The 26,624-nt window shown below is 50.7% G+C and overlaps 1 protein-coding gene across 15 annotated transcripts in view; it reads left to right on the top strand.

The window, feature by feature from the left end:
• CHL1 (cell adhesion molecule L1 like) overlaps positions 1-26,624 on the top strand; it is a 108,139-nt gene that overhangs the window by 9,920 nt on the left and 71,595 nt on the right. Inside the window, exon 1 of one of the 15 annotated variants that reach the window (XM_080672434.1) lies at positions 14,139-14,189. The exons of the other annotated variants lie outside the window; for them this stretch is intronic. The gene's annotated coding sequence lies outside the window, so the exon portion shown is untranslated. Of the gene's footprint in view, positions 1-14,138; positions 14,190-26,624 lie in introns of those variants that run through there. 15 annotated transcript variants of the gene reach the window in all.

The raw sequence follows: 26,624 nt of genomic DNA on the forward strand, positions 1-26,624 counted from the left end.
GGTGGAGACGAGCTCCCTGCCCTCCCCAAGTGCACCCTGACTGAATGCCAGCCAGGAAATAAGCAAATAAACAAGTCATTACAGAAAGAAACAGAGGTCTGCGGGAGAGGAGCCTGAGAGGGGGAAGTGGCTTTTGGAAGGTTTGCGGAGAAGGTGACTCTGAGGATCTGAGCGGAGAAGGTGACTCTGAGGAGCTGAGCCTGAGGGGGAAGAAGGCAGGAGGGGTCCGGCCAGAGGAACAGGTCTGGGCAGCGGGAGGAGGGCGGATGGGCTGCGGGGGGAGAGGTTTGGTGTCTCTGGGACCCCCAGAAGGCCTGACCTCCACAGTCTTCATGGGTGAGTCCTACAGGGGATGTTGGGGCAGATTCGGCAGGGCCTCCTGGTGCTGGCTCTGATTTATAAAAGGCCCCTTTTCCACTGGGAGAGGGGCGGGGTGTGGTGAGCCAGGTCCAGGCTTCCCCACGGGAGGTGGGAACAGCCTGGCCTGAACTGGGCTGGGAGCGGGGCTTTTCTAAGCGAGGCAGGGTATTCTTCCAGCCGGGTGATGCAGTGGTTTGGGCGTAAGGAGTCACAGGAAGGCTCTGTAAGGAGGGTGATCCCGCAGCGGGGCAGAGGGAATTGGGGGCCAGCAGGCCAGAGGGAGGGGGAGGACCAGTGGGGCTGGGTGGTGGGGACCCAGGACGGGCCTGTAGGGAGGACACAGCGCAGTGGGCTGCCTGGGAGAGCTGCTTGCTGGGCCCCCAGTAGCTCACAGGTGGACGTTCCAGGTGAATAGCAGGCCTGTTGTGATGGGCGTGATACAGGGTGTCAGACTGCCCTTCATTTGACCCTTAGAGTTAAACCAAGTGTAACATCTCTGAAGTCTGAAGAGGAATAGACAGTAGAGAGCCATCCAGAAAGGTGCCGCCAGAATGAATTCTTAGCATAGCTTTTTTTTTCTTTATAAGGACAGGTCATAAAGCAAACATGGCCCTCGCTGGTGTGGCTCAAAGGGTCCCGGGTTCGATTCCGGTCAAGGGCACACGCCTCGGTTGCAGGCTCCTCCCCAGCCTGGGTCTTGGTCAGGGTGCATGCAGGAGGCAACCAATCGATGTGTTTCTCTCACATCAATGTTTCTCTCTGTCTTTCCCTCTCCCTTCCACTCTCCCTAAAAAGCAATGGAACAATATCCTCAGGCGAGGATCAAACATGTAAAATAAAAAAATAAAGCAAACGGGAAAGCCGGTTCAGACACTAACACGTTTTCTTATGCCCAGGCACACACATGAGTGGTCACACACTTGTATGCACACACACACACACACACACACACACACACACACAACAGCATTGTGCAGGAGCTAAGCGATGGTGCTCCCGAGGTTACCTGAAATGCAGGGAGGAATAGCTGCAATAGTAACAAGAGGGGCGATTCCCCCACCCCGCCTGCCCTCTTTAGAGCGGAACCATTTCTGTGACTTCTTAGGGAACATCGCTTACCCTGTGGTGCCCGTGTTTTTATCTTCCCCCTCATTTTCCAAACGCTTCCTCCTCGCCCCAGTGCCTCGGAGACTCTTCAGTCGGGAGAGAGGCTTTCTGAGCCGACGTCACGTGGGGGAGTTTTGCAAACATAACAAGCAGGGCGTGTTAGTTCCTGTCAAAATATTTTCCTGTTTAAACCGGGAAATTTGGGGCAAAAGCTGAGATGCACGTCAGGTTAATTCATGGTTATTATTTCAGGTGAATAATTTCACCAGGAGTCCGCGTCGGTACCTTCATGTTTACGTCGTACACGGAGGGAGCAGACAGGGAAGAGGCCAGGGCTGCGAAGGGGCTGGAACGTCCCGCACCGGCACCCAGGCGCGCCCGGCTCACCGTAATACCCACCCCCAGGTGCGCCCCTGTCACTGCTAAGCGGGGAGTCGTCCTGGAAACCAGTTTTCATATTTTTCTGCTTAATGGCTTTCGTAGAAAAGCTATCTGAGCCTGGCCGGTGTGGCTCAGTGGTTGAGCATCGACCTATTAACCAGGAGGTCATGGTTGATTCCTGATCAGGGCACATGCCCGGATTGCGGACTCGATCCCCAGTAGGGGGTGTGCAGGAGGCAGCCGATCCACGATTCTCTCTCATCATTGATGTTTCTCTCTCTCTCTCTCTCTCCCTTCCTCTCTGAAATCAGAAAAAAAAATATTTAAAAAAAAAAGTGATCTGAGAAGAAGCAGGGAGACAGGAAGGCTGTGTTACCCGGAAGGTGGACGGGAGGCGGGTTGCGAACAGCACCTGTGTGGGCAGCGTTCAGGCACACTCCAGGGAGGTCTGCTGGGTCCTGGGGCTGATTGCGGGGGGGGGGGGGGGGGGGGGGGGGGGGGGAGGGGGGGTTCCTGAGCTAAAGGGGAGCAAACACAAAGGAAACCCTGTCCCTTCTCTGACACATTCAATCGCTGTTACGTGAAAATAAGGACGAAAGGGTGGCACACGTCACCTTGGAAGGCCGTCGGTGGTGTGTGTGGAACCAGGACAGGAGAGGCCCCTGGGAGGGATCGCAGGTGATGGCGGCCCCCCTCGCTCGGCAGGCTGGGTTCTGTGCGGCTTGTGCAGGTCCCATCCTGAGGGGCCCCGACCTGCCGGCTGCCTCGCTGCCAGGCCTCCAGCCTTCCCGGCTCCCTGTCCTTACGGCCTGGGCGTGCTTTCTCCTGTGTTTGCCTCTGTTCGTCGGTCCCCACGTCGCCCCATTTCCTACCTGGAGATCCCTATGCTTTGGCTTTGCAGGAGGGACTCCCAGTATTCGCCAAGGGGCAGGAACTGGTCTGCTTGTCTGGGTGGTGAGCGTAGGCGGATCCCCCCCCCCCCCCCCCCCCCCCCCCCGTGCACACCTGCCGTCCCTGCCCGCCTTCCTCACCTGCTGCCCCACCCTCGGTCCACACCGCCCGCCCGGGAAGGTGAGTGACAGCACATCTCGGCCACGCTTATTGCAGCTAACAGCTGATGTCCGTCAGCCCGTGGAGGGAGCGACGGATCGATCCACCCGCCTGCGTTTCTTAGGCCTAAGAAAGGTTGTTGTTGGGATTAAAGAATCAGGACTCAGAGCGCGTTGAGACCCAATTTAATGATGCTATTGGAATGCGTGGTTTTAACAACAAGGTGTTTGCTTCTTCGTGGGGATTTCAGTTCAAGTCTGCGTGTGGTGAGGGCACAGGGCCGCATGGGGAGACCCTCCAGCCTCCACCCAGGCAGCCGGCCTGCGATGGGAGGCCATGGGACCTAAGAGCGAAAGGCTTCCGTCCCAGGAAGACATGGGCTGTTTTTCTCCTTGACGGTGCCCAATTGTCTGCTTAGAGGTTAATAGTCAGCCAGGCCCCCACGTGTGACTATTGACATTTTCCCATAAACTCGGTTGTGTAAATGTACGTGCGTGTCTAACGGGCAATATTTTAAAATGATTATACCTAAGTGGATTATGCCTAAGTGGATACTTTATTTCTATTGATTATAATTTGCATAAATTGAGTGCCGAGGGGACTGCGTGTCTGCTGGCGTGCAGGGTGGTGATAGGGCTGGAATGGTTCATTAGCCCAGGAGAGCCGGTGACCGAGGGTGGAGAGGGATTGCTATCAGTCCGAGATCAAGTGGCATCTTTTCCCCGTGGGTTTCTAAATCCCCTATTACATTGCAGTCAGCTCTGTGGCATATTTTAGACGAGAGGCAGGCTGCCTCCCGTTCCTGATGGGAGACGGAATAGCGGATCTGACCGTGTGTGTGGTACCGGCTATGGAAGGTAATGTCCATTAAGTGGACGAAAAATGCTCTTTTACGGCGAAAACGTGACTTAACTCTCTGTGTCTCATGGGACCTCATTAGAGTCCTCCTTCCGGACTCTGTGCAGCTGATATTACCCGGAGTCCCACCGCTCACACGCTGAAGGCCCGTGAGTGGACGCGGGATTAATGGTGCGGTTCTGCGGCCGCGCAGTGAGCATCGATTTCCCGCATCAGCCTCGTGTGCGTTTCCTAAGGAGACGCTGCTTTGTGTTTCCAGGTGATGATACATTTCACTTTTTATTAATTATCATTTCTGCCCACATGGTTGATGCCTGATTCCATTCATTAAAACGCTTTCCTTATCTTTTCCCCCCTAATTGTTATGTCCTTCAGAAACGTCATTAATTCTGAGCACTGATGTGTGAAACATGGCAGGAGAGAACACCACTCACAGAGCTGTCCGACCAGCCGTTCTCCCTGCGTCACTGTCAGGTGCCACTCCCCTCTCCCCGGGGCCCAGAGCACACGCAGGGCACTCCCTCCAGGTGCATCCTGAATAGGTGATGCCGGGATAACACGGGGGTCTGCCTTCCTCAAGGCAGAAGGATGTGCGTGTCCAGAGAGAGTGGGCCGTTCAGAGCTGAGCCCTTTTCCCAGACTAGAGAGAGCCTTGAGTTCCGGAAATTGTTGTGGGCATGGGCAGGTGAGAGGAAAGGATTTTTTGCTTGAAATTTTCAGATAATTCATTCAGCTCTAAGGTATAGTTTATCCACTTCTTGTTGGATTATAAAACACCTGTTGAGATTTCAGGGGGGCTCCTTATAGCTGAGTTCAGACTATACTCTGTAACCTTTAAAGAAGTTTCCAGAAAACAGAAGATAATGTTGATTGGTCCGGCTGGGATGGCTCAGTGGTTGAGTGTCGACCTATGAACCAGGAGGTCCCTGTTTGATACCCAGTCAGGACACACGCCTGGGTTGTGGGCTCACTCCCCAGTGTGGGGCATGCAGGAGGCAGCCAATCAATGATTCTCTCTCATCGATATTTCTATCTCTTTCTCTCTTCCTCTCTCTGAAATCAATAAAAATATATATATTAAAAAACTAAAAAAAATAATGTTGGCTGCATGCAATTTAGACCTTAATCTTTAAGCTTTTGCCTTGAGCCTGCAAATCCATGACCTGTCTGTACCCCTCCCGCATCCAGACGTGATGGGGTAGAATTTTTCCCCTCTCCATTGCTCTGTGGTCTGTCCGGGGTGGGACCTGGGCCCGGTGGGTGCAGGTTTCGCTGCTGTGGTTCAGTTCTGCTGTGCGTGGGTCCCCGTGCCTGCCCTGCGCCCTGGGTTTCAGCAGCGTGAGGAGGCCCCGCGAGGAGCTGCAGAAAGTCAGGACGGACCTACAAAGTGAGCCGGGTGACTGGTGACCGGCTAGCCCTGTGGGAAAACCCTCCTAAGCACTCTGTTCCCCAAGCTTCAAAGGGGCCTTGTTTGTGGAGGATCAAAGGGTCTCCTGCAGAATCAATTCAGAGCATTCAGCGCACACGGAGGGAGGAGAGCCTGTCTGTGCTCCGGGTGAGCGGACCCTGTGGAGAGACAAGGAGGGTGCTTCTCTCCGGCTGTGCCCCACATCCCACAGAGGAGACCAGAGCCGAGGCTTCACATGGACACGTCCCCGGACAGCTGTGTGGAGCCTCCCGGGTCCCTGGGCAGCCACCTGCCCTGGGAGAAACGGTTTCGCTTTCCCAGGGAAGGACTGAGTTCATTTTGGGTCATTTTATTTTTTAAATATATTTTTATTGATTTCAGAGAGGAAGGGAGAGGGAGAGGGAGATAGAAATATCAATGGTGAGAGAGAATCACTCATCAGCTGCCTCCTGCACGCCCCCGACTGGGGATAGAGCCGTAACCCGGGCCTGTGCCCTGACCGGAAATCGAACCATGACCTCCTGATTCACGGGTTGATGCTGAACCACTGAGTCACGCTGGCCAGGCTGGGAGTGTATCTGTAGACTGTTTCCCATTCTCTGTCACCCTAAATATGTGGCTGTGACCCTCAGCTCTACTTTCAGCTTACTCATTTAGCCTAATACAAATTTCGTTTTGATGAATATTTTTCAAAGCATTTTTTACTCCCTTCACATCGGACATCTCTGGACCCTCTTATATTTCTGATAGATTAGCTGACCCATCTTTGGCAGCAGGGGCGGTCAGGACACCCACTGCCGGTCGACCAGAAGGCTGTGCGCTGAGTTCCCATGTTCTCTCTCTGCCTGTGAGCGGCTGGGCACTGCCCTGTGCTGAGCTCAGGGGGAGGCTCGCTGAGTCATGGTTCCCGTCTGCACGTTTGAGGCTGTTACAAAGTGTCAACCTGGTCTCTGAGGGACACAATTATGTTTCTGTGTCATATCGGTTCCTGGAGCGCTTCACACAGTTACTGGGTCCCTCTTACAGCTAGGTGTGAGTTATCATTGCATTGGCGTATTTTGTTATACATTGTCACCTATAAGCATCAGCATTTTATTAAATTAGAGTCAGAGTTAAGCAGTGAACATGTAGAGTGCCAGGAACCGTGGCCTACCTGGATCTTTGCACATCTCATGACGTCGCTTTAGCAGTTTCGGGTTTTCTCCAGTGATTAGAGTAACGCATGCTCTTCCGATTAGCTATTTGTTTTCACAGTTTTATAAGTGAGGTGTTTGCACTTAGAACTTTTTTACAGAACAAAGATTCCATTTGCTAGTGAGCACTTACAGAATAACAGTTATTTTAGACATTACCTCTGCTTTTTAAAATCAAAACGTTGTTTTCTTTTTCCCAGTTATTTTTTTAATCCTCCCCCAAGGATGTTTTTTATTTACTTATTTATTTTAGGGAGAGAGAGAGAGAGAAACATTGATATGAGAGAGGAGCGTTGATTGGTTGCCTCCCGTTGGTATGCGCCCTAACTGGGGATCCAACCTGCAACCTGTTGGTGTACAGGAGGCTGCCCCAGCCCGCTGAGCCACCGGCCAGGGCACACCTCCCCTGTCACAGCCGCGGGGACAACAGGAATCTCTGCTCCAGAGGCAGCCTGTGGCTTCTGGCGGGGGGCGGGGGGGTCTGTAAGTGGTGTAATTCGGAAGAGCACCAGCCCCCCCTCGGGTGTCACAGGGGCTGGGGGTCAAGCTGTGAGTTTGGCTACTATTGTGGCTAAAGCTTGGCTTCCAGGGTTATCCTGATTCTGTAGCCCCGGGCACTCCTTCCCCTGAGGGCTCTGCTCCCACCAACCCCCTTACACTCCTGGCTCCAGGTACCTGGTTGCCCAGGACACTGGCCAGCAAACTTTCCTGCAGGAGATGAGTCCTGTTGGCGCCGACTTCAGAGATGATCATCAGGATGCACTGTATCATCACTGGGTGGTAGAGAAAGTAGAAATTAGGTCATTTTCCCCAGGTAACACCCTTGGTGGGTGCCCAATCATTCAGGCAGGTGTGTATTGATGACCTGCGTGCCACCTGGAGAGCTCAAAGCCCAGAACCTGGGGACCTGAGGGGCCCGGCTGTGGTTGGTCAGTCCAGGTCCTCCCAGGCCGCTGTCTGTAGACAAGGGAGGGGCTCCTGAGGGGCTGTGTTCTTTCTCCTTGATGTTCTCAGGTAGTGAAATCTAGACCCTCCGCCCTGTTATACTCTGAGCGCACTCCCCAGAACGGTCTCGACCTTTTTAAAGTTACTTACTTCTTTAACATACATGACGTATCTTAGCAACAGAATTCTGTTGTGTGTGATTGGCCTCCGCTTATTTCTGAGGGTTCTCCCCTCTCCCAACCACAGCCTCAGATTGTAGAAAATACAGTTATATCACCTGGCTTGTCGCCTTCAGGGTTTTCTTAGTTTTGATCTGTTCTTTGTATTCATCTTCCACATCAAAGATTCTAGTCTTCTCAGTCTTCCCTGCGCGAGTCTGGTGACCCAGCATCTTGAATGTTTTAATTGCCTTCTCTGTTCGTCCTTCACAGCCGTTATCAGAGACATTTTTCTTGTAACCTTAGACGTTTGAGGCAAAATGGAACTCTAACGCGTATTGTTGTCCCTGGGGTTTAGAAAGGCTACCCCTCTCACATCATCTCCCTTGAGCCCCAGGAACTGGGGCTGCAGGATCGGCCAGTCTCATTTGCAGCCAACACGTGCACACATTTCATGTTTGCCGTTCCTGCTGAGTGACAGCTGTCCCACGTGGAGGATGCTGGACACCACGGACACTGGCCGCCTCTGGGGTCCTCTGCTCAAGAGAACAGCTCAACCGCTCTGTTAGCCAGGGAGCTCAGGAACCACAGTCCGACCCACGCATCGCCCCCAAGGAGGGTCAGGAGCCATGTTAACTGCTGCTTGGGCGTTGTCAGTCATCTATAAACAATTCTGTTTGTATTAATAATGCAGATAATACCGGGGTCAGAGCAGTTGCAATGGGACTGGAATGCGGTCGGTAAGCAAAGTGGACAGGCCCAGTGTGTGGAGTGTCACTCGGTCGGTTGGAAAGCAGTGGGGACCGTTCTGAGACTCGGGGTGGGGGTGGGGGTGGGGACAGGGACAGGGGGTTTTGTGTTCCGGTGAATTGGTGTGAGGCTCTCTCCAGAGGCCTCCCAATCTGTCTGCAACTTTTTTGGCAGGAGCTCTTGGAGTTAGGCCAAAGGGATTGTCCAACTGCACGGGAAGGAAGTGAGCTGCTCGATGCCTTAGCCGTTCCTCTTTTCTTGGGGCCGAAGATATTGCAGCTTTATACATCCCTTTCCATCATCATCTCTGCCAGGAAGAGGTAGAATGACTGGGTGGAACTGAGTGGTTTGGATGATACTCATTAAATTAGGACAACTGGCACACGGGAAGTCTTTGCTTTATTTCTACCGTCCGCATCTCAGTAGGAAAATCTTAGGTGGACAGAGTACACTCCTGGGGTGGCCTCTGGAGCCAGCGTTGGAGATGAGAGCCAATCCGCAAATCGCCTGCGATTGGCTGTTAAAGGAGCGCGCACGTGTGTGTGTGTGTGTGTGTGTGTGTGTGTGTGTGTGTAGAAACACTTCCTGCATGTCACAAGTTGCTTTTGAAAAGATGGGCGGTTGGTGGGAAGACACCTGGGTGGGTGGGGGGTGGCCACTGGAGCTGGAAGCTCCGGTGTCCTTTCTTTCTTTCTCCTGGCCGTTGCACAGATACATCAGACTAGCTCTATCCCCTTGTCCCAGCATTAATCATGCCTGTCCGTTTTTGGTGTTTACACCTTTAAATATTTATGAGCTGCTGGGTCCTTTATTGTTGTTTACCCGCTCCGGGCACTGGGACGCCTTGCCCTCCTTCCGCAGCCAGCTCTCCCTTCCCTTCCTCATTCTCCTGCCCGGTCTTTGGATGGCCTCCAGTTTGCATACATAATTGGGGTATTGAGGTGCCAAAAATATAGTCGTTTCAACTGGAGTCTTACTGAAGTCGCTTTCACTCAAACCTCATACCCAAATAACTTTGATTTCTAAGGCCTGGAAACGCAGTGAGGGCCCCTCAGGGAAGCTGAGATACACAGGTAGGATGTCAAAAAGCTGCAGTGGGCCGCAGGTCCCCAGGGAAGTGGCATCTGGGATGTAGAGATCTCAGAAGGAGCGCGATTTGGGGAGTTCCGATTGACGATCACGGTTGTCGCAAGCAGCCCCCTGGTTTCTAAGACTTGGATAGGATTGGGTTCAGTCCTCATAACCATTCTCTAAAATTTTATGCACATTTTCTTCCTTCGCAATTTCAGAAGGTAGAGTCCTTTATCAGGAGGAAAACAGTTGCCATCCCGTTCCAGGGAAGAGACGGAAGTTACATTGTTGCCGGTGGGAGTGGGTTCCTGTGGAAGGAGGACAAGCTGGGAGCCGTGCACGGGAGGGCGTGGCATGGGAAGATTTATCTATGACATCAGATGCAAAATCAAAGGAGTGCCGCTGGCTACCCAGCATCTCATCTCCATCTGCCCCGCCATGCACGAAGTCCAATCTTGCCTTCATCAGGCCCGGAAGTAGGGCCAAGGTCCAGAGATCCTGTGCCCTGCCAAGGCCAGGCCAGTCCAGCCTTTCTCCCCATCCGGCCAGCTTAGCCCGTGTTCCCGGCTGTGCTTGGGCTGGCTCTGTGTCCAGGACCACACTCGGAGCCCACCCGTCTACCATGGGCCCAGGCGACTGTGACTAGTAGGTCCACATGGCTGCTACAGAGAGAACAGGCGAGCAAAAGGGGTGAGTGTGTGATACCCAGAGAGAGAGAGAAAGAGACAGAGACAGAGACAGAGACAGAGACACAGAGAGAGTTCTTTGTTAGCTGGGATCATATCCTCTCGGGTTTGGGAAAGAACAGGCGCCTTTGTCAAAGTAACCAGTGAATTTCCCAAGCTTTCCCAGGCTTCTGGTGGGTCCACCTCCTAAACCAATCTGTGTCCTAGGTCTCCCAGGTTGTGTCTCTTGTCCAGTCCGATCTTTTCCCAGGCGAGGCGGACAGCCTCTGGGGTGCCCTCTTGGCTGTTAGCGAGCAGGTGCTCACCTCCCCTTTCTGGTTCTGTCCCTTCCCCGTGATCTGTGGGGAGAGACCCGTGGTTCCCTGGGGAGCGCGTGAACCTGTGGCTTCCTGGTGAAGCAGGCTTGTGCTCCCTGGCTGATGATGCTTAATAACTTCCGATTCCCTGTGCTCGCTTCCTTTATTAACATCAAGCTACCTATGGTCACAGAACGGCCATTAAGATATTCCAAACAGACACTGAAACCCAGCAAAACTGGGGTGGTCTTCTTAAGTAACTCACCCTTTGGATCTTATATTTAAAAGGACTTTTCAAGTAACAACATGACAGATGGCAAAAATAAAATGCCCATAAAATTACGTAACACGACCAAAGAAATGACTCAGAATCAAGTCCAGTGAAGGGAGAAGATTTTGTTTCCTCAACCAAGTGCCATTTTTTCCCTAAGACATCCATGTTGGAAAAATACCACGTGTGACACGGACACAAATCACAGGCAGCTCCCCCGACAGCAGAATTGATTGAGGCCTTGGAGAGGAAGTAAAATATGACATACATCACTGCGCTCACCCGCCCGACCGGGGAGGGAAGGGCAGACGCCTCTCAGCCCGCCATGAGATGAACGGGGAATTAAGAAGTAAATCAAAGGCTCCCATCAGAGCTCCCGGCCTCTGCCATAAACGCTCCCGCCACGGAAGGAGGCCTTGTGCACAGAGGTCAAAGGTGAGCGCCTCGCCACGCACCCCGAATTCTCTGCTCGGAAAACCAAGAGCAGCCGAAACCGGTTTGGCTCAGTGGATAGGGCGTCGGCCTGCGGACTGAAGGGTCCCGGGTTCGATTCCGGTCAAGGGCATGTACCTTGGTTGCGGGCACATCCCCAGTAGGAGGTGTGCAGGAGGCAGCTGATCGAGGTTGCTCTCTCATCGATGTTTCTAGCTCTCTCTCCCTCTCCCTTCCTCTCTGTAAAATATTAATAAAATATATTTTAAAAAAAGAAAAGAAAAGCAAGAGCAGGGAGAACGCAGAGGAAACATCAAAGCTACGCAGAGCCCCACACAGCACCATCTCCCTTTCTCCAGGGCAGCTTGCTCCATCTGAGAAACGGAGCGAATCGTGTTGGCGCTTTGACAGAGAGCTCCAGTTCTACGTTCAAGCAGGGCGGGCGGCACCCTGGGCTCGGTCGCTTATTGCAGACGTCCATGGGCCGTTGCTTCCCGGGTAGCCAGCCCTTACGTCCGTAGTGAGGTCCTCTCCACATCTGCCAAGAGCAGGGCCAGGAGTTCCTATGGAGAAAAGATGGTCTCTTGCGTGTAGCGGGGTCGGAGGCGTCAGTCCGTGTTTGTGGGCATATTGTTAACGTCTCCTTACTCAGCGCATCAACCCTCGTGGGAGGTTTGCTGCTCCCGTTCGCTTTGTGCGCGTAGTCGGCCCCGAGCTGTGCACAGTGTCCCCGTCCTCCGTATTCTTCTGTCATTCACACTGTATGTTATTGGTGACATTGTCAACCTGTGCCGTCGGTAAAATGGCAGTGAAAGGAAAATAAATCTTAGAAATGACTGTCCAGTTGTCTAGTACAGGATGCTTCCTTCCTTTGTAAGAATTAAACCTTTAAAAAACATTCATTCATTCAAAAATTGTTTTTGTTTAACTGTTGCGAGCCACTCGGCTGAGGATATAACAACAAACAAAACCAGACCCCATTTTTACCCTCTTAAAGCTTACAGTCTAATAGGGCCGAGACCTATTGACCAGATTGTCATTCAAACAATGTCACATTGCTTCTCTAAGTGCCAGCTAGGAGAGTTAAACAGAGATTTGACTTGTGGAGGTCAGCGAATGCTTCTCGGAGGAACTGCTCTCTGTTCAGAGATAGGAAGTCGCTGGACAAGAGGGACAGCAAGAAGGAGACATCTGATTGGACGTTTTTCTCGGGAGTGGGTGGTGGTGGGAGATCAGTCTGGCTACAGGCAGAGGGCAGGGCCATAGGTAGTGTACTGATTCAGAGAATGGATTTTAGCACCAGGAAAATCAGAAATTGGGCAATTTCTCATTTGAGAATGCTGGACAAATTGGACAACCTCTTTGAACCTCAAGCTGTTGACTGTAATCCTTATCTCATAGAATTGCCCCGATAAATGTTAGCTATCATCATCACCATCATCATCATTGCCACCACTATCACTATCACCATTATTATCATCACAGCCATCATCACCATCATCGTTATCATCATCACCATCGTCATCACCATCATCACCATTATTTCCATCACTGTTATTATCACCATCACCACCATCATCATCATTATCACCATTGTCATTATTATCACCACCATCACCATCACCACCATCATTATCACCACTATCATCACCATAATCTTCATTAACATCACCATCACTACCATCATCATCATTATCATAACCATCATTATCACCACCATCATCATCACTACCACCACCACCATTATCACCATCACCATCACCATCATCACCATCACATTATTACTGTCACCATCATCATCACCACTATCATCACCACAACCTCCATCAACATCATCTTCATCATCATCACCTTGGGTTCCAGCACTGATTTTAGGCTTATGATTTTATTACTTTGAGTTTCAACTTTATACTTCTATAAAATAGAGGTGTTGGATTAAGTGATTTCAAGACTCCTTTCTGCTGTAACGTCCCATAGTTCCCCACACAAATCTAAACCTGGACATTTTAGCTCAGGTGGGAAGCCTGTCTGATGCAGGTTAGGGGGAGTGTTGCTTTTGGGGAAATGCTTTGGAAACAAGCAAATTTCCGCCTTTCAGCAGCTTTTCTTATATTTTTAAAATTACATTGTAGAAGTTTCTGTTATCATAGATTACAGTTTATAGCACATATTTCTTCTGCTAAGAAGCCCTTAAAGTGCTGCCGTGGGACGTTTTATTTCCCATTATGGTTAGTTTCTCAAATTCTTCCCTTTGTAATTGTCACATTTTTACAGTCCTGTTTAAAATGAATTTATTTTTCCAACTGAAGATATCAAGCTGAGTTGGAAATTGAAATCCAAGGACTGTAAAATCAAATGATAAGAAGGTGGCTTCGGGCTGAAGCGTTCAACCACCACACCCTCTAGAAAGATCACTACAAAAATGTTTCCTCTTTTTTCTTATAAAATCCATGAGAACACCTCTGAGGTCCTTTTGGTCAAAATAAAATTGCATAACATTTCTAAACCTAGTAAAGGGAAAATGACCTACACCTTGTTATTCGTTTAAATAGTTCAATATTTTGTTTGATTGCCTCGTCTTTACTCTGTTTAGACTTCACTGAAATGACTATTGTTTCAGCTTTACAAAGTCTACTTTTGACTAGAGTATGTTAAACAATTTAATCTCTTCTTAGTGCCACAGATGGGAGAAAGAATACATATGTTTTATATACAGGATGTCCCAAAGAAATGTATACCCACTCCAATAGCCGATAGCTCAATTTTGAAAATGAAATGTAGTTTAATAAACACATAGGTCTTTGAGCCCTGGTCGTCTCCTCAGTAAAGAGGAGGGAATGGTACAGAGTTTGTTTTGAACAGGTACAATGGCACCCTGTGTTATATCCGATACGTGGTGAAAGCTCAGTCATTGTGGCCAGCAAGCGAGCCAGACGGGACCAGGACGGCCTGCCGATGTTCGGGTGCCAGCTTTGTTTGTGGGCCAATAAGTTCCCCTCGATGGTGTCAGATTGATGTGGGTTCCTGAGACCAATGAACGGAGTCCAGTAGCGCACCACCTAAAGCCACACTGATTCCTCCAACACGATTGGTTACTGACAGACACGGCTGTTTTCCCTCATCCTGGTCCCGAACGTACGCTCCATGGGGACGAGGACTGGCAATGCTCCTTCCTCAGCTGCTGGAGCATCCCACCACCCAGGGGGAACCCAGTGACTGCGGGGTGAGTAAGGGCCTGCCCGCTACCCAGGGAAGGTGCAGCAGCTCAGCTCACCCTCTCCTGACCGCCCCTGACTTCTGAACAACAACTGTATCCCGTCATGTGGCGAGTGGCAAAGGGCAGACAGAAGTCTCTGGACCCGCCAGGGCGGGCTGACTCCAAGGGCTGCTGGTCTCAGCCGTGGCGCCCTTTCCGATGCTATTCCGATGCCCTTTCCTTGCGTTGCGTTCCTTTCCGATGCTATTCCCGGGCCTTTTCACTCCTAACCTTCTCGCTGGCTTCCTGCTGGGATGGAGCCTCAGAAAGCCCTTGTTTTCGGGAAAAGGATGTTCTCGGCTGCGAGTTGTGACTTGGTCGATTGTGTGAGTCAAACAATCTCTTTGTCAGAGGCCAGTGTTCCAGTGGCTGTGATTCAGAGGCCGCGGGAGATTCCTAGAATGTCCTGTCATCACGGGGCCTTTTCAGACATTGAAGTGACCATTGTACCACATGGACTCACATCGGGGTCATCCGGTGACCCTCAGCGGTCAGGGACTTCTGGTCACTGAGACGCAGCTGGGAGCTGTGCCATCCTGTGTGTGTGTGTGATGACTCGTGTGTGTGTGATGACTCGTGTGTGTGATAACTAAAGTGTATGTAATAACTGTGTGTGTGGTAACTGGTGTATGTGTGTGATAATGGTGTGTGTGTGATAACTCTGTGTGTGTGGTAACTGGTGTGTGTGTCATAACCAATGTGTGAATATGTAACTGGCGTGGGTGTGGGTAACTGGTGTATGTGTGTGTATCTAACTGCTGTGTGTGTGTATCTAACTGGTGTATGTGTGTGTGATAACTGGTGTGTGATAACTGGTGTATGTGTGTGTATCTAAATGGTGTGTGTGTGTGTATCTAACTGGTGTGTGTGTGTATCTAACTGGTTGTGTGTATCTAACTGGTGTGTGTGTGTATCTAACTGGTGTATGTGTGTGTGATAACTGGTGTGTGATAACTGGTGTGTGTGTGTGTATCTAAATGGTGTGTGTGTGTGTGTATCTAACTGGTGTATTTGTGTGTGATAACTGGTGTGTGATAACTGGTGTGTGTGTGTTTGTATCTAACTGGTGTATGTGTGTGTATCTAACTGGTGTATTTGTGTGTGATAACTGGTGTGTGATAACTGGTGTGTGATAACTGGTGTATGTGTGTGTATCTAACTGGTGTGTGTGTGTGTATCTAACTGGTGTGTGTGTATATCTAACTGGTGTATTTGTGTGTGATAACTGGTGTGTGATAACTGGTGTGTGTGTGTGTGTATCTAACTGGTGTATGTGTGTGTATCTAACTGGTGTATGTGTGTGTATCTAACTGGTGTATGTGTGTATCTAACTGGTGTGTGTGTGTATCTAACTGGTGTGTGATAACTGGTGTGTGTGTGATAAGTGGTTTATGTATATGTGCATGATAACTGGTGTATGTATGTGTGTGTGTGTGTAACTGGTGGTGGGGTAACTGCTATGTGTGCATGTGGGGGTAACTGGGTGTGGGGGTAACTGGAGTCTGAGGGTGTGTGTGCCTCCTCGGCAAGGTGTGTGCTCAGGTACTGAGAAGCCAGGCGCTCCGAGGGCTGTGACACCAGTGTCAGCCTGGACGGCGTCACTGTCTTCCGCAGGGTTTGGCAAGCCATGTTCTGGGTCTGGGTAACCCCACACTTTTCCATCTAAATTAATGGTGGCTGCTTCTCCGGTGCCTCCATCTCTGCTCACAAAGGGTTCCCAGGAGCCTCTGCCTCAGACAGGGGCCTGGCCACCCTCAGTGCTAATAAAACGGGCCAGCGCAGCGGGAGACAAACGGGATTAGGAACGCTAATGGTTTCCAAATGAAATCATCTTTCTCAGACTTCCCCTCGTGGCGCCACGGCTGAGACCAGCAGCCCTTGGAGTCAGCCCGCCCTGGCGGGTCCAGAGGCTTCTGTCTGCCCTTTGCCACTCGCCACGTGACGGGATACAGTTGTTGTTCAGAAGTCAGAGGCGGTCAGGAGAGGGTGAGCTGAGCTGCTGCACCTTCCCTGGGTAGCGGGCAGGCCCGGCCCACACTCCACCTCTGCTCATTGCACTAAAGCGAGGCCTGGGGTCGCTACCACGGACATGGGGACTCGGAGCTGGAGTGGCATGATTGGGCCTTAAGAAAGGGAAGAAAGGAAGAAGGGCGGGGGGAGGAGGTGGGAGGCGGAGAGAGATGAGAGGATAAGGAGCTTTCGTATTCAGAAAATGGTACTATTTTCCCTCCTGAACCTTCCCGGCACAGCTAAGGCCACCTGCTACCAACACTAAGCAGGAACTGAGGTCGAGAAGTCACATTCCATGCTGGATCTCACAGGGACTCCGTGTGGGCCCTCGAAGGTCACCCGTGTATTAAGATTTCTCGTAAAACTGCGTGGATTGGAGGTCAGTGACACTGGAACCATCCCAGCCTCGGCACCTGGGCCCCTCTGTGGCTCAGACTCTGTCTGTCGATCAGAAACCCGAAGCGTGGAATAAGTATTTTTATTTTTAAATATATTTTTATTGATTTCAGAGAGGAACGGAGAGAGAGAGAGAGAGAGAGAGAAACATCCGTGATAAGAGAATCATTGATCAGCTCCCTCCTGCACACCCCACACTGGGGATCAAACCTGCAACTCGGGCCTGTGCCCTGACCGGGAATCAAACTGTGACCTCCTGGTTCCTAGGTCGACGCTCAACCACTGAGCCACACCAGCTGGGCCAGAATAACTATTTAAACGTGTGAGCCCCAGAGCTGAGGTTCAGGTCTGAGAGAGGCAGCTCGGTATTACGAGGGGAAATAAATTTTGATTAATTGACAATATCTTGGAGTACAACGATCACTGGGCTATACTTCAGTCTTTCATATTTTAATGGAGAGAAATTGCACACTATATATTCTCAATGACTGCTCCAGGTCAGTTGTTTAGTTGGAGGGTTTTAATAGGTGAGTCTGTTCACAGCCAAGTTCAACAGCAGTTACAGGGCAAGGGTCACACATTCAGATGCTCAGGGTGGTGCCCCAGAGCAGGACAGCAGGGAGTTTGTGTTGTTAGTTCTCACCCTAAGATATTTTTTCCGTTGATTTTTAGAGAGACTGGAAGGGAGGAGGGAGAGAGGGGGGAAGGAGAGAGAAGAAGAAACATCCACGTTGAGAGAGACATAGCGATTGGTTGCCTCCTAAACGCACCCTGGACCGGGGCAAGGGATCGAACCTGCAACCCAGGTACTTGCTCTTGACTGGGAATTGAACCCCGAACCTGCAACCCTTAGGTGCATGGGCCAAACGCGCTAACCATTGAGCGCCCCGCCAGGGCAGAAAGGACAGAAATCAGAACTTTAATGTTAAAACTCCCGGTGTCTAAGAAATGGATGCTAATTCAGGAGTTCAGAAAAGTCGTGGCACAAGCGAAACAGAGCATACCCTTGAGCGGTTCGTCCCTTGGATCCTGGGGTTTCTGGAGTCCCCTTCGTCCCGCTGGACTCCCAGGTGAGCCACGGCCCCCGGCAGTCCCGAGTGACAGCTTCCCAGGAGCGTCCTTCCCGCAGGCTTCAGAATGGCCTGGAACGGGAGCCCAAACGCTGTGCGGAGTGGCAGAATCCCGACCACAGGTGTTTGTGCGGGTGCCGCCGGAGCCCCCGGGAACTGGAGGGGCCGCTGCATTGCCCGCCTCTGTCCACGCAGCACCCGGGCCCCTGGTCATTTGCCAGACGAACTCCCCGCCTCTGACGGGGCTAACTCAGTCTCCTCCCCGGGGTGGTATTGATGTGTGAGGATGGTTCGGCTCTCGGAGAAGCAAATGAAATGAAGTGAACCGGGCTCACTGAGAATTCTGTCACTTACAGCACAGAAGCAAGGATCTCGCTTGCTTTCCAGGTACCTGTGGGTGCCTTTAACATCCATGGTGTCATTTCATCATCGCTGTCCATGGGTATTGGTGGCGATTTTGCCTCGTCTCTAGAGAAGAAAACACCTACCCTAGGAATTGGTGTAGTCGCCCTGTAGAATGACAGTTATGTCAGCTGCGGTGACACGTTTGGGTGGAGAGAGGGAGCAGATGGTTCGCACGGTGTCATGGGCAGGGGACGTGTAGCGAGCAGGTGTTTTGCTGTGTTCCAGGCGTCTAATTCGCGTATGCATTCCTAAGAATGTTGAGTGGGGAGTCAATAAACGTGCTATTGTTCTGTAACGAGCAGTATTTGGTTGCTGCAATGCAACGGGCACTTACTATTCAAAAAGGCTCCTGGTCTGAGAAGGACACTTGTGTGGAGATGACTTACAGAAAAGGAAACTTGTGCACAGCTCAGCGTCCGAGCCCTAAGGTGAAGTTACCGTTAATTCAGTATGCTCCCTCTGCCAGGCAACTTTCTAAAGTTGTTACATGTTCTCTCATTTATGAAAAACTTGGGAATTGGAAAGCCCAAAGTAGTAATTTATGTTCCCAAAACCAGTAATCAGAGTCGTTGGGGTTGAGGACCTGCTGACCTCCAAAGTCTAAATCATCTATTGATACCATCCTTTTAAAACATATTTTAAAATGAATTATTGTAAGTTTATTGCCAAGGTTACTTTTGTATTTTCCCCATCCATCGCCAATGTTGTGAAGGTGAAGACTTAGTCTGTGTCACTAACCACTCTATTTAATGTACATAAGCTGCAGGAGGCATGTCCATCATAGAGGCTCAGTAAAACTCACTGGATGAATCCCCTGGGTTCTAAAGGCTGGCCTGTTGACAAATTAAGGTTGTGCTTTGGCCAGTGATCTCAGTGGTTAGAGCCTTGGCTGGGCACTGAAGGGTCTTGGGTTTGATTGCTATTTCAGCCTGATGGAGGCAACCAACCTCTCTCTCCTCTCTCTCTCTCTCTCCCCCTTTTCCTCTCTCCCTCTCCCTACACCCCACCCTCCATTCCCTAAAAAAATCATGGAAAAAATACCCTCAGGGGAAGATTATCAAAAACAATTAAAGTTGTTATCATCTTCCTTCAGACACATTTTTGGGGGGTTGGTGTGGATAAGAGCAATGCTTAGCCTGCTTGGAGGACAGCTGGTGTTTTATGAAGCTGGAGATATAGTTACAACTAATGAAATCGTGGACTCCACTCTCCTTGTCTGTGAGGTGTAAATAAGTCCCAGAAAAACCGCATGACCAGAAGGGTTGGGTACCCTGACCTGGGTGGACTTCCCTGCATCACAGCGTGGAGGTTAAGAGTGCGGGCGCTGGTTCAGTTCCAGAGTGTTCCACGGATTAGCCGTAGACTTGCTAAAGGACTTCTCTCTGCACCTGGGTTATCTCATCGGAAAGTCAGAGATAACAGTAGTACCCACCTCATAGGAGTGTTATGATGGAGGTGAAATGAATTACTTGTAAAGTTCTTAGCTCAGTGCCTTACAGGGGTCCTCAAACTACGGCCCGCCGAGGACATTTATCCGGCCTGCCGGGTGCCGCTGCCTGTCCTGCTTAGCAGCCGACTCGCCCCGGGCCCGCAGTGCACATAGGAATTTGTTCATAGTTTTTTTTTTTAAACCATAGTCCGGCCCTCCTACGGTCTGAGGGACAGTGACCTGGCCCCCTGTTTAAAAAGTTTGAGGACCCCTGGCTAGCACATACTATTGCTATGTAATGTGTGTTCCAAAATCATCCGAATATATGCCCAGTGCTCGCTGATCTTAAAAACTGTATTGAACACAATAAAGATATCTATAATAATAAAAGTGTAATTGCTAATTAGACCAGACATCCTTCCGGACGTTCTTCCAGGCCATCTTCCAGATGAAGCCGGGGCTGCAAGGGAAGCCCGGGTCCCGGGTGCTGGAGGGAAGCTGGTGCCGGCAGCCGGGGGAAGGAAGGCCTACTCGTGCATGAATTTTGTGCATCGGGCCTCTAGTAGTAAAAATAAATAAGTAAATGTGTGGAACAGCTGCATGGAAATTAAGGATGTTATTTAATAATTAATGTACTCCCAGTCCTAGAATTAAATTATAATGTTCACAGCTAGGATCATAAATGAATTCTGGAGAAAAATTATATTTATAAAAGCAAACTACAGAACCAGGAGTTAATATCTAGTGTCCAGACTATGAAAAGGGAGTTAAATGGTCTATATCTATACACACACACGACATTATTGCACCCAGTTTGCCTGTTGGCAGGAGAATATAGCACTGAATTTCATGTAATTTCCTCTTTCTCTACCACATTCATATTCACATGTTACATTGATCTTTTTTAGGGCTAAAAATTGCTTGCATTTTAAACCATAATCACTGTATTTTTAATTTATTTCTCTTATCTTACACTGTGAAAATGGTGCAAAAAAAGTGGCATTCAAAACTTGCATGATTTTGTGTTAGGAGTTCAAAGAAAATAAATACCTTATGTGACTTTATTTCTGAATGCTAAATTAGCTTGTTCTTCTTCTTCCTATTTGCTGGTTCCTGCGTGTTATCTTTGACATGACATTTGGACTTGATGTAGGAAAGAGAATTAACTCAGAGGTTGGCAGAGTAAGCCTAGGACACGTTTTTTATTATATGATGCAAATGTTTTGCTTTGCTTTTTTTTTTTGAAAGGAAGGCTCTGGAGGGAAGCAGCGAGAAAAGAAGCAGAGAATTTCTTGTGCTGCTGGGGCAGCTGCATTCTCTGTCTGTGTACAAGGCTTTGTCACCTGCAAAATTAATTTGGCAAAGATGGCTCTTTCTTTGCCTCGGTGTCCCCCAGGCAACACAGAATAGTACGTTTCCCTATGGCTCTGTGCATTAAGGGGGAGGTTTCTAAACCTGCCGCTCTCAACCGAGGGGACGGGGTGGGGGCGAGGCAGCTTTGTGTGTGTGTGTTCACATGAGTGTGTGTTACAAATCTTATGGGCTGAGCAGAAGGACTGATGGGCTTGTATATTTTGGGAAAGGTTCCTTGGTACTTCTATTTTATTTACCTTTGGATGGCTTTGCTCTTTTAACATCTTTCTTTTCTCTAATGGGCAGTTTTACAGTTGTGGTTACAGATTGCACATTGCACTTGTAGGAGGATTATAAAGTGTAGTGACAGCGTAGGCATTTGTGTTTGATCCGGGGGACAGAGATGTGGTCTGTGCACGTGCGCTTGTGTGTGTGTATGTGGGAGTGCTTGTATATGTGTATGTGTGATTGCTTGGGTGTGCATGTGTGCACATGTGTGTGTGGGGCATGTAAGTGCTTATACGTGTGTGCGTGCATGTGTACAGATATGTGTGAGTGCATATGCATGTGACTACTTGTGCATGCATGTGTGCACATGTGAGTGCATGTACATTTGAGGGTGAGTGTGTGCATGCGAGTGCTTGTGTGTGCATGTGAGTTCTAGTGTGTATGTGCGTGTGTGTGAGTGCAGGTGTGTACATACTTATGCATGTGAGTGCTTATGATGTATGTGAGTGTGAGTGTGTGCATGCATGTGTGTGTGCATGTATCTAGGGAGGAGGCATGGTTGCTACAGAGCTTCCTCAGCTCATGACTGAAACTCTTGTTCTAATTCAAGGAAGAGATACACAGTCTTCCGAACTATAAGACTGAGCTTCATTCATCTTCTCCGTGGAACTAGTCCAGGAGGCACATCAGAATCACAAGACCATCTGAACAGATGGCTTTGCTTACCTTTTGTATTGGACCACTGCCTTCCATATGGTAACCTTTCTAGCCCTCCTCTCAGGCTTGGTTCTCCCGACGGCCCTGAGGATGTCCCACGGGTCACTTACTAGATGGACATCCCACAGGGTCACTTATAAGATGTCGCCGCTCCCCCCACAGTCCCCACTGTGCTCAGTGGCAGCATATCTGGGCGCTGTCACGTTGGGAAAACACAGCGATGCCATGACGAAATTCCGCCCCATCATTCGATCTTTGCAGGGACCTCAGGGGGCTCTCGGTGTCACATCACAGCTTGCCACGCACGAGCTCCTCTCAGAGCAGTGATCCTCGGCCAGGAGACCTTGTCACAACATATGGCGACACCTGTCACAGGGTTCGTGATGGGCACACAGCTAACCTGTTTTCCTCTTGGATCGGCTGCTTTTCAGTATAACCGCCACAGGAAGGAGAAGACGTTGTATTTGGAAGCATAGTGGGGGGTGGGGGGGAGATTCAGTGGCATCTCACGGACGGACCACGCCTTGCAGACACACAGCCACTCTGCAAAGGGGGCATTTTGTCAAGGTCCGAGTGGCTGTCTGCCAAGCTCAGCCAGGAGTAAGGCCGGCGTGTCAGAGCTCCATCAAGAACAGAAAGGAAGCAAGAGATGGCGTCATTGCACGGGTCACTGTGGGAGAAAAATCCAGGGGGCCTTCCAGCCACCTCCAGCTTCTCCTCCATCTCTCTCCCTTCTCCTGCCCAGACCTTACCGTTCTCACGGGGACAGGTGTAGAACGGACCAGTTAACAGCACTCAGGATGATGAGGGATGTCTGAGATAAACCCATCAGTGACGGTCAGCCTTCATATCCTGGGCAGCTTATCAGTTACTTTAAGCAGTGGTCGGCAAACTCATTAGTCAACAGAGCCGCAGTTTGCCGACCACTGATAAGGATGAGGACACAGACATGAACAGCACATGTCACTGTCCACCGAAGTGAAATCGTGAAACTTCGGCTCAAACAATTTCTCAGTAAAGCGGGTGTATGGATTTCGCACCCTCATGAGAGACAGCCCCACTTACCCTGTTACGCCTTTAGATTCTGAAATGCTCATTTTATTTATTTTTATTTATTTTTATTTTTTATTTATTTTATTTTATTTTATTTTATTTTATTTTATTTTATTTTATTTTATTGATATTTCACAGAGAGGAAGGGAGAGGGATAGAGAGCTAGAAACATCGATGAGAGAGAAACATCGATCAGCTGCCTCCTGCACACCTCCCACTGAGGATGTGCCCGCAACCAAGGTACATGCCCTTGACTGGAATCGAACCCGGGACCTTTCAGTCCGCAGGCCGACGCTCTATCCACTGAGCCAAACCGGTTTCGGCTATTTTTATTTTTAAAAATATATTTTTTATTGATTTTAGAGAGGGAGGGAGAGAGAGGAACATCAGTGATGAGAGAGAATCATCGATCGGCTGCCTCCTGCATGCCCCACACTGGGAATAGAGCCTGCAATTTGGGCATGTGCCCTGACCAGGAATCAAACCGTGACCTCCTAGTTCAGTGGTCGGCAAACTCATTCGTCAACAGAGCGGCAAACCGCGGCTCGCGAGCCGCATGTGTCTCGTGAGCCGCCGTTTGCCGACCACTGTCCTAGTTCATAGGTCGACACCACCACCGAGCCACACTGGCGGGCTGACACGCTCATTTTAATTCACAGGAGGCTGTCTCCTCCCGGGGCTCCGTTCCCTTGCGATCAGTTGAGCGTCTCTCCCATTCTGACGGGTTTTCATAGTCAAGGACCATAAAGGACAGCGACGTGGCCATCTCTCCCTTTTCTCTCTGTGCGGATTCTGGGAGCCCGGAGCCGCTGCTCTCGGTCTGGACCGGGGCTGTGAATTCCGGAGTCATCCATTTCTCCTGGCGTTCATAAACGGTCCTTATCATTCCGCGGGCTCCCTCGGAAAGTGTAAACATTCGTCCTGTCGTCTGGTCCTGGAAATCGATGGCCCGGCTCTCCGAGGAGGGAGGCGCGGGGATGCGGGAGGGAGAGGGGCGAAGACCAGGGGAGACACAGGAGGATGACACCCAGACAAAGACGGGAGGCGGCCGGCGGCGCGAAAGCACCTGGACCGGGATTCCCAGGCTGCTGAGATGCCATTAATCGACCTCGTAAAAATGAAATGCTGGCCCCGGGGAGGAGGTGGCACTCCACCAGGCCCTTGAAAATGTGTTAGTGCCTCCCCTTGGCAAGCATTTGTTTTTTTCCTCACAAAGCATAAAACCTTCCTGTGAAAGGTAGATCTTGGACCCACGTTGTCCAGCCTGATTTTAATCCTCGCCCGAGGACATGTTTATTCATTTTAGAGAGAGGAGGACGTCGGGGGAGGGAGAGGGAGATACAGACGTGAGAAACATGGACCCGTTGCCTCCCATGGGCACCCGGACTGGGGATCGAACCCACAGCCTGGGGGTGTGCCCTGACCAGGAATCCAACCCGCCACCTTTGGGTGCACGGGAGGATGCTCAACTGACTGAGCCACCACTCTCCTCTCACCCACTGGTCCACGCACTCAGTGTCACCCAACAGCCATCTGCTGCGTGCGGTTACGTGCGTGACCTGTGCTAGGTCTTGGGGACACATTAGTGGAGTGTGAGTCCCCTCCCTTGTGGGCTCACCCCTGTGGTGAGAAGCAGAATAAAAGGGAAAGAAATAGCAGACAGGTGCTGTGTGGCCAGTGAAGCTCTGAGTTGTGAGGGAGGTCACAGTTCAGTTCCCGGTCAGGGGGCAGGCCCGGTTGGTGGGCTCGATCCCCAGGGTGGGGCGTGCAGGAGGCAGCTGGTCCCTGATTCTCTCTCATCACTGATGTTTCTGTCTCTCACTCCCTCTCCCTTCCTCTCTGAAATAATATATATGAAAATTATATATATAATAAATAAAAGCAGGTGTGCGTGCTGCAAGGGAAAGGCTGGTTGCAAGAGTGACTGAAACAGTAATCAGGATCCCGGCTTCATGAGCACATCATCAACTTAGGCCAGATGTGGATCAGCTCACAGTCGGTCCAGCATCTCGATGGGAAGCAGAGTCCGACAAAGGGAAGAAATGAACGTGACACTTCTCATGGGAAGATAGTGCAGCTGGAGAGGCAGGCATTTTAGTGAAAGCTGATGAAGTCCCTCCCACCGTGTTCTCTACAAAAATCATGGGCTTTTAGTGCCACTCGAGAAACCAAAGTATATTTTTATGCTGCAATTAAGTGATTGAGGACAAAATGCATCGTCGGTGGGAACGTGATCAGACGGATAAGGAGCCGGAAAAGATAACCATCTCAGTTCTCCCCTTAAACTCCCTTTCTGGCAGGGGAGTGAGGCATGAAGCAGCCGGGCCCAGCTGTGCCCGGAGCACCAGCCTGGCCCCGCCCAGCGCGGCTCTCAGGTCATTCAGACTCTGACTAGAGAGTTTGCCCGGCTGTGGAATGGGAATATTGATGAGTCCTGTCTTCGGGGGTAACATGCATCCTCCATAGCCCGTGCCTGACGAGGGTCAGCTCTGTCATCAGCAGCGTTATTCCTCCAGAAATGACGTAGCCAGGGCCGCAGCCAGGGTTTCCCTTGCTCCAGGGTCACTGCTGAAGGGGACCTGCCTGGTGCACAGGGGGAAAGGCCGGGGCTGCCGGGGAGGGGCCAGCGCGCCTGTCTCCTGATGACTCTGTTCAGATTCCCCCGTTCAGTGTCCCTGGCAGTGTTATCTCCTCGTACTTTTATAATGGATCAAGATTACAATGATGAACAATAAATGAACAAATTCACAATGGATCTAATTCATGAAGCTTATTACCCCCATTTCACTATCCTGGTTCACAGGATCTCACAGCTGGGCCCTTAGAGTTCACAGCTGGACCTTAGAGCTCACAGCTGGGCCCTTGGAGCTCACAGCTGGGCCCTTAGAGCTCACAGCTGGATCCTCAGAGCTCACAGCTGGATCCTCAGAGCTCACAGCTGGATCCTCAGAGCTCACAGCTGGGCCCTTCGAGCTCAGAGCTGGGCCCTTCGAGCTCAGAGCTGGGCCCTTCGAGCTCAGAGCTGGGCCCTTCGAGCTCACAGCTGGGCCCTTCGAGCTCACAGCTGGGCCCTTAGAGCTCACAGCTGGATCCTTAGAGCTCACAGCTGGGCCCTGAGAGCTCACAGCTGGATCCTTAGAGCTCACAGCTGGGCCCTGAGAGCTCACAGCTGGATCCTTAGAGCTCACAGCTGGACCCTTTGAGCTCACAGCTGGATCCTTAGAGCTCACAGCTGGATCCTTAGAGCTCACAGCTGGGCCCTTCGAGCTCACAGCTGGATCCTTAGAGCTCACAGCTGGACCCTTTGAGCTCACAGCTGGATCCTTAGAGCTCACAGCTGGATCCTTAGAGCTCACAGCTGGGCCCTTCGAGCTCACAGCTGGGCCCTTTGAGCTCACAGCTGGGCCCTTAGAGCTCACAGCTGGATCCTTAGAGCTCACAGCTGGGCCCTTAGAGCTCACAGCTGGATCCTTAGAGCTCACAGCTGGATCCTTAGAGCTCACAGCTGGGCCCTTCGAGCTCACAGCTGGGCCCTTTGAGCTCACAGCTGGGCCCTTAGAGCTCACAGCTGGATCCTTAGAGCTCACAGCTGGATCCTTAGAGCTCACAGCTGGATCCTTAGAGCTCACAGCTGGATCCTTAGAGCTCACAGCTGGGCCCTTAGAGCTCACAGCTGGGCCCTTGGAGCTCACAACAGGAACACTGGCTCCCACAGCTCACCCTATGAATGTCATCTTTGCA

Source organism: Plecotus auritus (genome assembly GCF_963455305.1).
Source record: "Plecotus auritus genome assembly, chromosome: 6".
Taxonomy (NCBI): Eukaryota; Metazoa; Chordata; class Mammalia; order Chiroptera; family Vespertilionidae; genus Plecotus; species Plecotus auritus.